This window comes from Acinonyx jubatus, chromosome A3 (assembly GCF_027475565.1).
Source record: "Acinonyx jubatus isolate Ajub_Pintada_27869175 chromosome A3, VMU_Ajub_asm_v1.0, whole genome shotgun sequence".
NCBI lineage: Eukaryota > Metazoa > Chordata > Mammalia > Carnivora > Felidae > Acinonyx > Acinonyx jubatus.
Genome location: NC_069388.1, coordinates 129,351,254 through 129,365,791, shown reverse-complemented (window position 1 = coordinate 129,365,791; position 14,538 = coordinate 129,351,254). Strand labels below are relative to the sequence as shown.

The following is a 14,538-nucleotide window of genomic DNA, read 5'->3' as shown; positions in this document are numbered from 1 at the left end:
CTCTGGAGGAGCGTGTGTGCGCACTCACGTGTGTGTGTGTGTGTGTGTGTGTGTGTGTGTGTGTGTGTACGTGTGTGTGAGGGTGATGCGCCCTCATTCTGATGCTCTCTAGCTGATCCATCTGTCTCTGGGTCTCCCGAGGACCCTGTGGCCCAGCAGAGCATTGACTGAGCAAGACCACACTGCGCGGATTCAACGTTAACAAAGCAGGACGTGATAGAGCTAAATAGCACTGGCACAGGGATGCATCCGTGTCTGCCCACCCTCGCTCCTGGCCTCCATGCATCCCTCCCATTTGAAATTCAAAAAGCTCCCAATGGGTTTTTTGGTCTTGCGGGGCTTAGAACGTCCTCTAATTAGGTTAGTGACGCCCAAATCTTCACTTACACATTCCCAGGCGAGGTAGGGGCGGGGGGAGAGGAGAAAGTATCTGGTAATATGTCACCTATTTTTCAAACAATTACAAAATTTTTCTTTTTACACGTATTTATTTTTGAGAGACAGAGTGAGGCAGAGCGTGAGCGGGGGAGGGGCAGAGAGAGAGGGAGACACAGAATCCGAAGCCGGCTGCAGGCTGTGAGCCATTAGCACAGAGCCCAAGTGGGGCTCGAACCCACTGAACCGGGAGGTCATGACCTGAGCCGAAGTCGGACGCTTAACCTACTGAGCCACCCAGGCGCCCCAGTGTGTTATCTGTTTTAAAATTAAAGTGAATTCACATCAGTTCCTTCTTTTGAAACTATCTCAGCATCCTTTGAAATAATTAGAGATGCCCAGGGGTGCCACGGACACCGAATTCACGGTTACACCTGTGTGTTGGGGGGATGGGCGGGCAGTGATGATGATGCACGTCTGTCCCCACGGAGTCACCCTGCAGACACGTCAGAGCTCATGATCTCTTTATGCCCATTTCCTCGCTTTCCAATATGGAGGCTGAGGTCTTGAGGTGACACGTGCAGGGTCTCATAAGTGACACAGCACAGACTGGAATCCAGGTTCCCCAGAGCCACACCCTACCTAGGATACCCTAGATTCCTGAAAAACCTGTGGGATTTTTTTTTTTTAAAAACATCCTCACTGGGGCGCCTGGGCGGCTCAGTCGGTTGAGCATCCGACTTCGGCTCAGGTCATGATCTCGCGGTCTGTGGGTTCGAGCCCCGCGTCGGGCTCTGGGCCGACACCTCGGAGCCTGGAGCCTGTTTCGGATTCTGTGTCTCCCTCTCTCTGTGACCCTCCCCCGTTCATGCTCTGTCTCTTTCTCTCTCAAGAAAATAAATAAACGTTAAAAAATTAAAAAAAAAAAACACACAAAAAACATCCTCACTGTTCTGGGAGGGAAATACAGCGTTTGGTTGAGGTGCGGGTCAAATCCAGCGAGAGGAGTGGGGGTAGCCACTTTCCCTGTAGGGACTTGGATTACCTTACAGATAGAACCTGGGTTCCGGATTCTACAGGTAGAATCTGGCTCAGGGACAGATCTGAAACTGTCTTTTGAAATCAGCTTATTCTTGGGATCAGTGTGTGTGTGTGTGTGTGTGTGTGTGTGTGTGTATATTTAAAGTTTTTGTTTAAGTTCTAGTTAGTTAACATACAGTGCAGTATTGGTTCCAGGAGTAGAATTTAGTGATTCATCACTTACATACGACACCCAGCGTTCATCACAAGTGCTTTCCTTAGTGCCCGTCACTCATTTATGTAGCCCATCCCCCCACCCCCGCTCCCTCCAGCAACCCTCAGTTTGTTTTAAGAGGTCTCTAGGGGTGCCTGGGTGGCGCAGTCGGTTGAGCGTCCGACTTCAGCCAGGTCACGATCTCGCGGTCCGTGAGTTCGAGCCCCGCGTCAGGCTCTGGGCTGATGGCTCGGAGCCTGGAGCCTGTTTCCGATTCTGTGTCTCCCTCTCTCTCTGCCCCTCCCCCGTTCATGCTCTGTCTCTCTCTGTCCCAAAAATAAATAAATAAACGTTGAAAAAAAAAATTAAAAAAAAAAAAAGAGTCTCTTATGGTTTGTTTCCCTCTCTTCCCCCCCCCCCAATATGTTCATCTGTTTTGTGTTTTAAATTCCACATATGAATGAAATAATCTGATATTCGTCTTCCTCTGATTGGCCTAGTTCACTTAGCATTCTACTTTCTGGCTCATTGCAAACAGCAAGATTTTTTTTTTTAATGGCTGAGTGATATTCCATTGTGTATATCACTTGGGCTGCTTCGATAATTTGACTATTGTAGCTAATGCTGCAGTACACAGAGGGGAACACGGATCCCTTTGAATCAGTGTTTCTGTGTTTTTTGCTGACCTAGAATTCTCACACTGCTTTTGCAGAAGACAGAGCAGTTCCGTCTGGAAGACAGGAAGAAGGAGAGAGCTAATTCATTGAGTCAGGGCTGGGAGTAGCAGTCGGGATTCCAGTTCAGTTTGCTGCCTCATGTTTGGAAAACCTTCCATAACCCCTTTCCGATCAGGGGTCCGGCTGGGAACCCCTGGGCTCCAGGCCCAGTACAGATTGCCCGGGTCTGACCTCTCTCGCTAGGTCCTAATCACCCCCATCACACGTTGGAATCTACAGACAAACATAAGCTTGTTCTTGCATATCAGCCCTTGGTACTAGACTTCCATTGCTCTGCGTCCTCACACAGGGCTTCCCGCAGCTTCCACAGCTTCGGTTATTACACTCGGAGAGGGGTCCAGCCCTCCCTTTCACACTGGGTCGTTCTCTCCCAGCCAGGCATGCTGCCACCCTTACGGTTCTCAGGTCTGATGACCAGCCCTGGATGTGGCTTTGCGGGTGCGGTCTGACCTGCAGAGAAGACTAGAAAAAAGGATCTCCTTTGTTTCAGGCCAACAGACGTATCTGTGCAGCCCAATGTCACGGGGTTGGGAAAACGCAGAGCTACGTGATCTTATTCTCCTGAGGCTGGCAGGTCGTTACATGAGCTGGAATCACATGGCCCGTTGAACACGCTGGCTTTGGTAACACCCCTTCTGGTCTCAGGAGAACACTGCACCCTCGAGTACACTTTGGAAGATGAGAATCACAACTTGAGGAGCCAGTGAACATTTTTTAGCCCCCAAATTTTCATTAAGGAAGAGTTGACAAGCCCTGGAGAAACTATAGAAAAGGTTAGTAAAATAAAATATAGTGATTAAAAAAAAAGAAAGAAAAACTAGTATTTAGTTGAAAGGATTTGTAAATATTTTATGTACCACTGCTTTCCACTGCTTTCTCTTACCCGGGACAGCTGAACTTGCCACATTTGCGCAATTTACTAAAAGGTGCTGCGTGGCATAAGGACAAGTCAATAAAAGCGATGTGCCAATCCCAGGTGGTTACCAGAACCTACCACCCTTTTGACATTAGAACATTCTTTTTAGGACTCTGCGGTAACCACAAAGCCATCCAAGGCACCAAGAGCTGGAGACGAAAGAAAAAAATTCTCTTCCTTGTAAGAACTCATCCTTCAAATGTGCCTTTTCCATTAAGATTCAAAAGCACCATCCAAAGAAGACGTGGGCAGGGAGAGGCAGGTTTCAGAGGCAGACGTCTGGGAGACTGAGAGGGCTGGCCCCCACTCTGGATTTTCCTGAAGAATGAGGTGGCCAATGGTTCATGAATGGGTATTTTCAAATTTCACCTTCTACACTGATGTGTAACATTTGGTAGTAAGAACAGAGAACCCCACTTCTTTTTAAAAAAGTTTTTAAAATTATGTTTATTTATTTTGAGAGACAGAGAGACAGAGTGCGAGTGGGGGAGGGCAGAGAGAGAGGGAGACACAGAATCCGAAGCGGGCTCCAGGCTCCGAGCTGTCAGCACAGAGCCTGACGCGGGGCTCGAACCCACAGACCTCGAGATCATGACCAGAGCCGAGGTTGGACACTCAACCGACTGAGCCACCCAGGCGCCCAGAGAACCCCACTTCTAATCTTAAAACTTTGGGCTCTCAGGGCCCCATCTGAGCAAAGACTTTTGATGCTTGCGTGGAAGTCATGTCTTAATTTCGAAGGATTCCATTCTGACTGTGGAATAACCTTACATTTTGCCACCAGTTTAAAACTATCTTTAGTTGATTAGACAATAATTCAACACTTGTATCTTGCCACCATTCATAATTTCCCCCCGTGAGTTAGGCTTCATATGACTTAAGAGTTCTTACGTAGCCTTAAATTTCTTGGGAATTGATTTTTTTCCCCCTGCAACATTATCTAATACAAAAATCTCTCTGTAGATGTACTAGATAACTCCAAATTTTTCCATGCTTGGTAAAAAAGGGGTGAGTTATTTTCCTCGTTCAGAATATCCTCAGTTTGTTGGAGGACTGCTTTTTTGAAAGTCCCCTCCAGTTAGCCCGTTGTGAATTCCGAAATCGGCAAGGCAAAATCTGATTCCATGAAAAAATTGGGTGATGCTATGCTCCCAGCTTCCTATCCACCCCAGTGTGGACCAGGCTCTGCTCTGAATCCAGGGCTGGGCTCAAACCTGCCCCATGGAGCAGCCCTACTTCGTCCTCATTCATCTCTCTTATCTCTCTCCTCATCTGGGCACCCCCAAGTACTGACATCATAGCCCCAGCGGTGTCATCATAGTGGGCCACCTAACAATGAGCTTTTCCTGGAGCCCTTACAAATGAAAGGATGATGAAGAAGAAGAGAAAATAGGAGGGAGGAGGGCTTCGGGGCAAGATGAGGAGGAAGGAGAGGGAAGGGCAAGACCAGGGAGGAGCCAGCCATGCCTATTCTAACGAAGGCCAGTAAGGGGCGGCCATGCCAGCTGAGAACTAGACAACAAGGAAAATGAGGTTGACCAGCAGGCCAAAGCTCCCATGAGCAGGGACCTCCGTGCAAAGTTAACGAAGTTGAATGATGTCCTGCCAATATGTCCTTCAAATAAGAGAGAGAAGGCTTTTTTCTAGCAGCTAAGGTAAATGTCAGGGAGGGAGGGTGGAGCACAATGAGGTTTTAACGGTTTGCCTATATTATATGTCCAAATCTCCCCCACGCTGGCTTCTCGGGCACAGAGCTCACCGGAGGATGGAATCAGTTGACTGACATTCAGGGACCCTAAAGCCTATACCAAGGCTCTTGGCATTTCAACTCTACCTTCCATTAGTTGGTTTGCTCCGGGGTTTTATACAAATCCCATCATCTATGAAGTGTAAATGCCTTCTCATGGAGTCCTTTTTCCTAAAAAACATTTTTTTTAAATGTTTATTTATTTTTGAGAGAGAGAGAGAGAGAGCACGAGCGAGCGGGGGAGGGCAGAGAGAGAGGGAGACACAGAATCCGAAGCAGGCTCCAGGCTCTGAGCTGTCAGTACAGAGCCCAACGTGGGGCTGGAACTCAGGGACCGCGAGATCATGACCTGAGCCGAAGTCGGACCCTTAACCGACTGAGCCACCCAAGCGCCCTCTCATGGAGTCCTAAAAAGGATAAACTATGGCCATATTATAAAATTCTAATTTATAAAACTGATCTTTCCAATATTTTATCTTATTAACATGGGAAATGCAAAGGAAATGCCATTTAGATCTATGTACTGGCATCTGACATGGAGTGTATTTTCAGGAAGTTCTCCATGTTGGCGCCCAGCTCTTTCTCCCGGACTCCTTGGGGCTTTGGGTCTTTACTAACCATTTTATATTAAAAACATGTGGCAATGTCGGACGAGCGATCCATTTTTTAAAAACAAAGCTGCAGAATGTATTCAGATTTCACCAGTTTTCCACCAGCTGCTTTTCCTGTTCCAGGATTGAACCCCAGATCCTCAATGGCACTGAGTCGTCCCGTCCCCTTGGTCCCCCTCAAGTCTGTGACAAATCCTCAATCCCCGTTCTTTCCTGAGCTCGACTCTTTTGAAGAGTTGCTTTGTTAGAAGGTCCCTCAATTTGGGCTTGTCTAATGTTTTTCCACGATCGTGTTGAAGTTGTCATGTTATTGGGAAAAAGGTAACAGAGATTACGTACCACCCCAGTGCGTCCTACTGGGGGACACGTGGTGTCACTGCTCATCTCCGAGATGTTAGCCTCAATAGCCTGGTCGACACGGTGGAGGCCAGGACTTTGCACGCCGAGCTCCCTTTGTAATTACTAAGTATTCTGAAACCTTGTAAATATTCTCTTCCTGCTTTTACCTTTGCGCACCAGCCTTAGCTTCCATTGGTGGGTCCTGCCCATGGCAATCATTACTGGGGTTTTATAATGGTGGTTTTCCTACTTCCCCCATTTTTCTAGACTTATTAATTGGAATTCGTCTTTAAGGAAGAGTTACATCATCATCATTCACCTTTTTATTCAGTTATTACTTGTATCCGTATGGATTCGTAAACTTTTTCGAGTTATTTGGGTTGTAATCTAATAGTGTTATCTTGTTGAACAAGGTCCAGCTTCGGCCATCGGGAGGTCTTCTGGGTCGGTTCCTGTACTCTTCTGACATGCTTGCCCATCTTCTTTCTTTTTCTTTCTTTTTCCTTTTCCTCTTCCTCTTCCTCTTCCTCTTCCCCTTCCTCCCTTCCTTCCTTCCTTCCTTCCTTCCTTCCTTCCTTCCTTCCTTCCTTCCTTCCTTCCTTCTTCCTTTCTTTCTTGGCGCTTCCTTACTTTGTGGTCTCACAAGACTCTCTAGGAGCTTTTGCTACTTCCCCTGCTCAGGCCCTGGAATCAGTTCTCCAACAAACCCTAGTTTCTTTGATTGGAAATGGTATTTACTTATTTTTTTAACTTTTTTTTAATGTTTATCTATTTTTGAGAGAGAGAGAGAGAGAGAGAGAGACAGAGTGAGAGCGCGGGGAGGGGCAGAAAGAGAGAGGGAGACACAGAATCCGAAGCAGGTTCCAGGCTCCGAGCTGTCAGCACAGAGCCCAACATGGGGCTCAAACTCACAAACCGTGAGGTGATGACCTGAGCCGAAGTCGGATGCTTAACTGACTGAGTCACCCAGGCGCCCCTGGAAAATGGTATTGAAAAACCAAGACCTGGGTGTGTGGTGTGTGTGTGTGTGTGTGTGTGTGTGTGTGTGTGTTCAGTGCTACTGGAGGGTCACTGCTTCTAGTCCCTCTCAGTGGAAAGAGATAAAAATATTTGCATGTATAGTAACCCATGCTTAGACCACATGCACATTGATCGATTAGTCGATCGGTCATCTGTCCATCCATCTATCCATGCATACATCCATACATCAAATAACAAACGAGTTCAGATCTGTAACTCTTACCTTGTTTCTCTTTGTCTTTTCTCTGGCTGTCTTGGCGATTTTCTCTTTGCTTTTATTTTCACGAGTTCAAGTACGGCATGCCTGTGTGCACATGTGTGTGATATTTATCTTGCTGGCTTGCTTGGTGTTCTTTGAGGATCTTGGATCTGTGGTTTGCCGTCTGTCACTAATCTGGAAAATCCTAGGTCATTATATCCTTACATACTTCTTCTGCCCTGCTCTCTCCCTGTCTTCTCCTGCGATTCCATTAGGTGAAGGTTAGACCGTTTGATATTGACTCAAGCTCTCAGATGCCCTGTTCTCCATTTTCATTACGGTATTTTTTCATTTCTAGCGTTTCCATTGGATTCCCACAGTTTCCATCTCTCCAATGAAATTACTCATCTGATCTTGCATAACGTTTACCTTACGCATTACAGACTTTCACCTGTTTGTTCGTTTTAGAAAAAAAAATCCACATCAGATAGTTCGAACATCTATGTCATACCCAAGTCTGGCTCTTACTATCGCTATCTCTTGGGAGTGTATTGTTGTTGTTGTTTTCCTTACCTTTTCATTTGCTTCATAATTTTGTCCTTGGAAGCTGGACATCTTGGTAGAACCGTGGAGACTTAGACGAGTTTTGTTTTTATCTCCAGAGAGGGACCTGCTCTCCCTCCTGGTGGGCCTTCGGTGTGGAGACGTGAGCTACTGCGGTGGTCACCCTCAGTTCCCCACCCGTCTGGTTCCTTTTGGCACACTTTGTGTTGCAGCGTAGGGGTGGGTTTATCGGAGATATATGCTTTAGATCTTCCCTTTGCGCTGAACTTCAGAGAGGGTTCCTTGGCATGTTATTTTTTTCTCTCCTTGGCTCTTCTCGTTGCCCTGCGGTTCCCGTTGGCCTGACGGTGTCGGGTGGTGGGGGTAGAGGGTCTCTGTTGTTTTGACTAAACCTCTGTGGAGGGCGGCCGCCTGTCTCCGGGTCTTGGACACCTGACTTCCTCGTGTCTCCTGTCCCCGAGCAGCAGATCCAATAGCAACCGTAATCTTGGAGTAGTAAGGAGCATCCACAATATTTTGCGGTGTCTGCCCCCGCTCGGACGTGGCACGAAGATGTCCGTGAGGTTTTTTTGCGGGTGTGGGTGTTGGTCACAGGCACGGTTAATACGACCACGTTTGTTGCAGACCCTCACAATGCAAGGAGATGCGACTAAATTTGAGTTAGAAGTCAGTGAAACGAAGACTGAATTTGTTACCACCATAAGTTCATGGCTTTGTGCTTTCTATCCGTGGACCCTTTGGACTCCTACCTACTACCCTTTGAGGGAGAATTCACGGGATGAGGCATGGAAGACAGTAATCACAACTTGACCTTGACCTGTGACCACAATCAGGTGGGCACCACATCTCTCTTGAATTAACATTAGCTACCCTGTACTGTCAGCCTCGACCAAAATCTTCCCCTCCCCCAGAAAACCTCTCCACGAAGCGAGAGAGAGAGAAAAAGAAGTTTGCCGAATAAGCATCAAACCAGAACAGGATGCGCGTCACAGGTGACCGGCTAAGAGATTACGGCGACGGGAAGGAGTCTCATCCCTCTGTCTAGTCAGGCTGATACAATGCGCTGCACAGTGTTGTCATGTGAAATGACAAGTGGTTGTCAAGTAGGAGCATTAACAGCACCGTTTGTCACCCGCACCTGGTCCCAGCTTACCTGGTAATGGGGCGGCCATCTTGTTGGCTCATTGCCTCCACCCAAAGGCAGAAGGAAACTTCTGGTATCCTGTGCGACAGGGGCTAGTTCTGCACCCCGGAGCGAGGCATGGCCAAAGTCAGGTGCTCACCCTCTTTTGAGCCCTGGGAGAGACCCAACACGCTTCTGAGTTGCACAGGTGCTCAGAGGTTTATCTCCCTTTTAAGGAGATTTACTCACATCCCAAAGGGGCAGAGAAGGAATTTATAATAAGTGTTGTATAGTTAGGGCTCTAAGGAAAGGGGGGAAAGGAAATGTTTCTTTCTCTCTGAGCGCACCAGGGAGGATTGCATTTTTTTTCTTGATTCGTATTGACCCTTATGCCGTTGGAGCTGCGATTGGACAGTGCCCTTCACCAGACTTGGGCGGGATGACGGCTGGAGAGAGAGGCTGGAAGGATACTGGAAGGATACTGAGGAAGTGTTCCCCTGGACGCTGAGGCAAGGGAATAGTGCTCTGTCATTTCTGATATCCCTTACAGGGGCCTGCCGTCTTACTTATGCGCGATATGAATGCTCTGCCTTGGGTGAAAGGAAAATTTAGCTCGGCTCTCCTGAGTCCAAGGAACCTGTGCGTCAATCCAGGAAATTGACTTTCACTTTCTTGAGTGATTCTTTCCTGGGCTAACTGAACCCAGCCCATCATTTCAGTGTTTACTCAGCATGTCTTCTGAGGCCTCCCTCTGGGCCCAGCACTCAGTGGACACTGGGGGAAAAGAGGAGAAGAATATGAGTGTCTTCTCACACTCAAACTGGGGAGGCGGCCCCACATTTGCTGCACAGGACGTTCAGAGCTCCCCAGCCCCCCACGCCTTTATTGTGCCTTCCCGCGGGACCCGTCGTCTGCCAAAAGTCTTCCCCATCCTGAGGCCCCAAACCTGATACTGTGTTTGTTAGCAGGCTCCTGAGGGTTCATCGCAAATAAAAATAATAGTGATTGTCATTGTTATTACCGCAAAGCTCACAGAGTGGACCGTGTAGGGTGAATCAGACATCACACTAAGTGCTCTAGATCATTTATTCCTCCAAACAGCCCTGAGAAACAGGTGTTTTGAGCCCAGTTTAGTAGAAAAGGAGACTGAGGGTCAGAGAGGGCAAATGTGCCTTCCCTGAGATCAAATACCTAGCAAGAGGTGAAGCAGTCCCGGTCCAGGTTGGAACCACTGCCCAGGGCGCCTCCTATCGGCCTCCGGGTGGACCCTGCCTTCTCTGCTTTTCGCTAGTGCCTTTCCGTGGCTCCTTTGAACATGTCTTGTTGCATACACACACACACACACACACACACACACACACACACTCATGCACACATGTGCGCGCACACACACACACACACTCATTCACTTTGCTTGAGCTGGCTTGTATGGGTTTCACTGTATGGACAATTAGAAGAAATGTAAGTTATATGGTGGCCCTCGGCTTGGGGGGCTGGGAGAGGGGAGGATGGGTTTTGCTAGAGACTGGCCGTGGCCAGGATACGGGATGAAGGGAAGTAGAGTGTTAGAGCACGAGTTCTTAGAAGTGATTGGACCGGAGAATCTCATGGGGGAGTTTTGCAACATAACCGATGCTGGGTTCTACCCTCAGAAACTGTGGTTAATGCATGTGGACTGTAGTCTGGGCATTCAGAGAGTTTTAAAAAAAATTTTTTTTAGGTTTATTTATTTTGAGAGAGAGAGAGAGAGAGCGTGGCAAGAGAGAGGGAAAGAGAATCCCAAGCCTGAGTTGAAATCAAGAGTGGGACACTTAACTGACAGAGCCACCCAGGCACCCCCGCCGGGGGGCACCGAGAATTTTAATAGTTTCCCGGGTGATGCTAATATGTGACGAGTTTTGGTGGGAAACATTGCTTCAGAATATTAAGTGCGGGTTAGAATATCCAATTCTAGCAGGACGTTGTTTATTCTATGAACAAGAGACGAGATGGATGACTTTTCATGACTTGAAATCCTCCGAGTGTAGAGCTACTTTCCTCAAACAACCCCAGGTTCTAGGTCAACAATTAAAGAGGTTGTATTTAGGCTCGAGGCAACAAGCAGGTGCCAGTGTGGGTGACTGTAGGCCGAGCAGCGTTTGAATTCTGTGTGTTGACAGATGTTATCAATTATTGGCAAATCCAGTCAGTCCTTGTCTGCTTTCCTAACTGTTTGTTTAGAGCTGACAAAGGATTGTATTCACTTAGCATCACAGATTTTATCTTAACTGGTAGCAAAGTCCCATGCACTGAAAAGCCCAGTAGGCGAGCAATTAACCCTGAGGTTGGCCCTGACCTCACCCCACTGTAACTAATTGGCTTGCATAGCGTCTTCTTTGAGGGAACCTGATTTCTTCTGGAGCCATCTGGATGTCACGGAAGTCAGTCACTGAGGTCAGAGGCTGAATCGCTGGGCTTAGCTGTGTGGTCTGGGTTCCTGGAGGGGATGTGCCTTTACCACTTCCCCTGAGCCTAACTACCCCCCCCCCCATATCTCCACATGCCATCCCCCTGGGAATTAGGGCTTCAACATAGAAATTTGTGGGAGGGGGAGGTGAACATTCAGTCCACAGCAAATGCATCTCTCAGTGGAACTCCAAATACGTTTCCTTCTTGGGTAGATGCACCTCGGACACACTCATATGGCCTTGCCAATGGTTAAAATATTGGGAGTTCAGAAATACTGATTATTGGTCATTGTCCCCAGCTCCCTAAGTGGCCTTGTTTTATTCCTGCCACCTCAACTGCCCGCTCCCTTCCCCTCCTCACCTCCCTAATCCAGCTGGACTCTGCTCTGCCGTGCCTGGTGTCCATTCTGACTGGCACATGTTCAGGCCATTCCAAATAGTGTGACGATCATGCCTGGGGACAGACTGTTCACTGTAAGGCTGGGGAAGAGCCGGGAAGGGTGAAGTCTGTAAAAGTCCGCTCAGACATACGCACCTGGAGTTTCCGTTGCAGGCCACGACTTCCAAGGTGTGTGGGCTACTTTGTAGAGGTCAAAAAAACCAAGATTCAACGGAGTACATTTGAAGATCTAATTGGCCTTATGAAGCCATTCCCGTCTAGCGGGTAGAGAGGGGCCACACAAAATACTGTGGTTTTAACGGGGAGGAGAGTGGGGGCAAGAAATTAGCAAAAGAAAAGAAAGGATCCTTCAGGCTAGGCCACCTTCCCTTGGGGGAAGGACGGGGAGCTTTTAGTAGGTGGATTATCCTCTTCCCTTAGGGGGTGGAGAGGGTCTGTCTGTCGGACAGATCACCTCTTTGGTGCTGACCAGAAAATTCCAAATTTATTGGCTTAAAATTTCCACTCCTGGGGAGGTTGAAAGTGCGGTTTCCTCTTGCTCTGCTGTTCTGGGGGCAAGGGATTCCATCTTGGTCTGGTGGCTTTCTTTTTAGCAATAGGGACCTGGGTCCTGGGTCCTGCTGGCCTCGAGGGGACCGGGAAAAGGGAACAAGGTAGTAGTCCCGGCAAAAGCATCTTTCTGGCCCTAGCCTGGCTCATTAGGAATCATCCCCATTTGGCTAGAGGAGCAAGGATGTCCCAGCCCCTGTTGATTGCAGGGGACACAGGCCAGGAGCTCTGCCAGGCCAGTCATGGGACTTGCTGTGGCCCCCCTCACCCAAGGGAGGCCAGTCAGGAACTTCCTTCACCCCTGCACACACCAGCCTGTCCTGCACACGCGGTTCCCACGCCCACAGTTCTGCGCCTCCACACCTGGCCTAGATTAGCCCACGCGAGCGCCTGCTCAGGTCACCAAGGTCAGTTGAACCCTCTTCCTCGGCGCTCGAGCAGGTCAAATCCCGTGGCAGTGTGCAACCCTTCAGTTCCTGGCAGCCCTGAGCGGGGCGACAGTGTTTCATGGGTTTTTGTGCCGTTGGCCGCGATCACTACCCCAGACCGTGCGCGCACCGGGGACGGCGGCTACGTCTGGCCTTGCGCCGCGGTGGAAGCCCCAGCACTCCACACAGGGCCTGGCGCAGGGTGGACGCTCAAGAAATGAGCGTGCGTGTGCGTGGGTGGTGGCTGCTGTAGAGGGAGTGGGTGCGGGCCCCGCGGGCGGGTGGGCGCATCTCCCTCTGCCCCAAGCGCTGGGTTTTCCTTGCCTTGCTCTGTGTGCCTGGGTCCTGCGACCCTTCAACTGCTGAGCGCCCGCCTGCCAGCCCAGGGCCATTACTCGATGCTGCCCAATTCCTGTATCTGTTAGGGTGAACTGGGGGGCGTGGCCTCCAACCTCCAGGCGTGGCCAGCTGTCAGCCTCTCCCCTTTTTCTCCCTGAGACTTCTTTTGCTCTCTTGGGTGCCTCAGCCCTAATCTGTGGCCCTCACTCCAGTTTGGGGGTGGGGGGTGGGCCTTTGTGATTTGGTTGTAGACATTTGCTCCCCTGGTTCACCATCCCCCTCCTCCTCCTCCTCCTCCTTGTGGGACCCGGGGCCTCTCCCGCCTGCTTCTTCCCCCATGAAACTTGCTGTGGTCGGTCCGCCCACCTGCACCCAGGGGACCCACTCGGTCTCCGGTGGATTTCCAGGCTGCTCAGTCTCCCGCCCTTCGAGGGGGTGATGTGCCACTGGGTGGTTCATGATTCCCTCCTGATTCTTGAGGCCCCCACAAGGGAAAGTCCATGAAGCCCCCTACCTCATCAGGGGTCCCCCAGCCAAGGACTGTCCTTGGATCCCGAGGAGATCCCCTCCCTTCCTGAGAGCCCAAGTCGGCCCGCTGGGGGGAAAATGCATTGTTCTCTCTTTAGTATCCCTTTTGCCCTGGGCGCTTACTGAGCTAACGGGACCAATGCCATTCTCGGTGCTGTCAGGAGACCAGTCATCTGTATATCTACTGACACTGTTTCCTGGGGTCCCATGAAGAGGGGCATTCACCCCTCCTGCCATCCCCCCCCCCCCATCCCCTGTGCGGAGCCCTTTCCGTTGTGTGGGTAACAAATCTGGAAAAGTTCAGAATTCCCAGGATAATACAGTTATCATCACTGGCTAAATGCCGGGAGGTTTCCAGCTAGAACAGGGCCGATTTGATCCCTCTCCTCGCAGACTGCTCAGCGAAACTGCACCATTTGAGGAACTGTCATTCTTTGGTGCTCTCTGCCTGTCCCTTCTAGGAGGGAGCCCAGCAGCCTGCTGAGTCCTGGAGCTGAGTGAGCTGGGCATTTTCTCTGGATCACAGAGGGGCCGAGCAAACACATCCTTCGGGGCGTCGCCACTCCCTATTGTATGGGGTCTTCAGAATTTAAGAATCTTTCGGGTCAGCAACTGCGCCCTGAATTTTACACGATGGACTTTGCCATCCTCAAAGTGGATCTGCTTCCCATTTTCCAGATTTTGAAACTGAGTCTTTAGAATCAAGGATGTGTGTGTGTGTGTGTGTGTGTGTGTGTGTGTGTGTGTGCGCGCGCTGTTTGCCCTGGCTTCACTCAGCCCTTCCTTCTTCTTCCTCATCCCTGTGGTTCCTTCTTATCTTCCGAGTTGGGCTGAAGGCGGTAGGTGCTGGGATTGGCCAGGGGGATCACCTCAGCTCTCCTGGCTGAGTCACAGCTGGGTCACCAGCCCCGGGAGCTGACAACACAGCAAGGGCCCTCCCAGGGGGACTCCAGACGGGCAGGATTACAAATTGAACCGTGAA

At 49.7% G+C, this 14,538-nt stretch overlaps 1 protein-coding gene across 10 annotated transcripts in view; it reads left to right on the top strand.

Annotated features, from left to right (window-relative positions):
* Positions 1-14,538, top strand: part of LPIN1 (lipin 1) — a 129,822-nt gene that overhangs the window by 42,937 nt on the left and 72,347 nt on the right. The window contains exon 1 of one of the 10 annotated variants that reach the window (XM_053201228.1): positions 4,637-4,917. The exons of 8 other annotated variants lie outside the window; for them this stretch is intronic. The gene's annotated coding sequence lies outside the window, so the exon portion shown is untranslated. Of the gene's footprint in view, positions 1-4,636; positions 4,918-11,855; positions 11,881-14,538 lie in introns of those variants that run through there. One more of the 10 variants, XM_053201229.1, reaches the window with a different exon arrangement.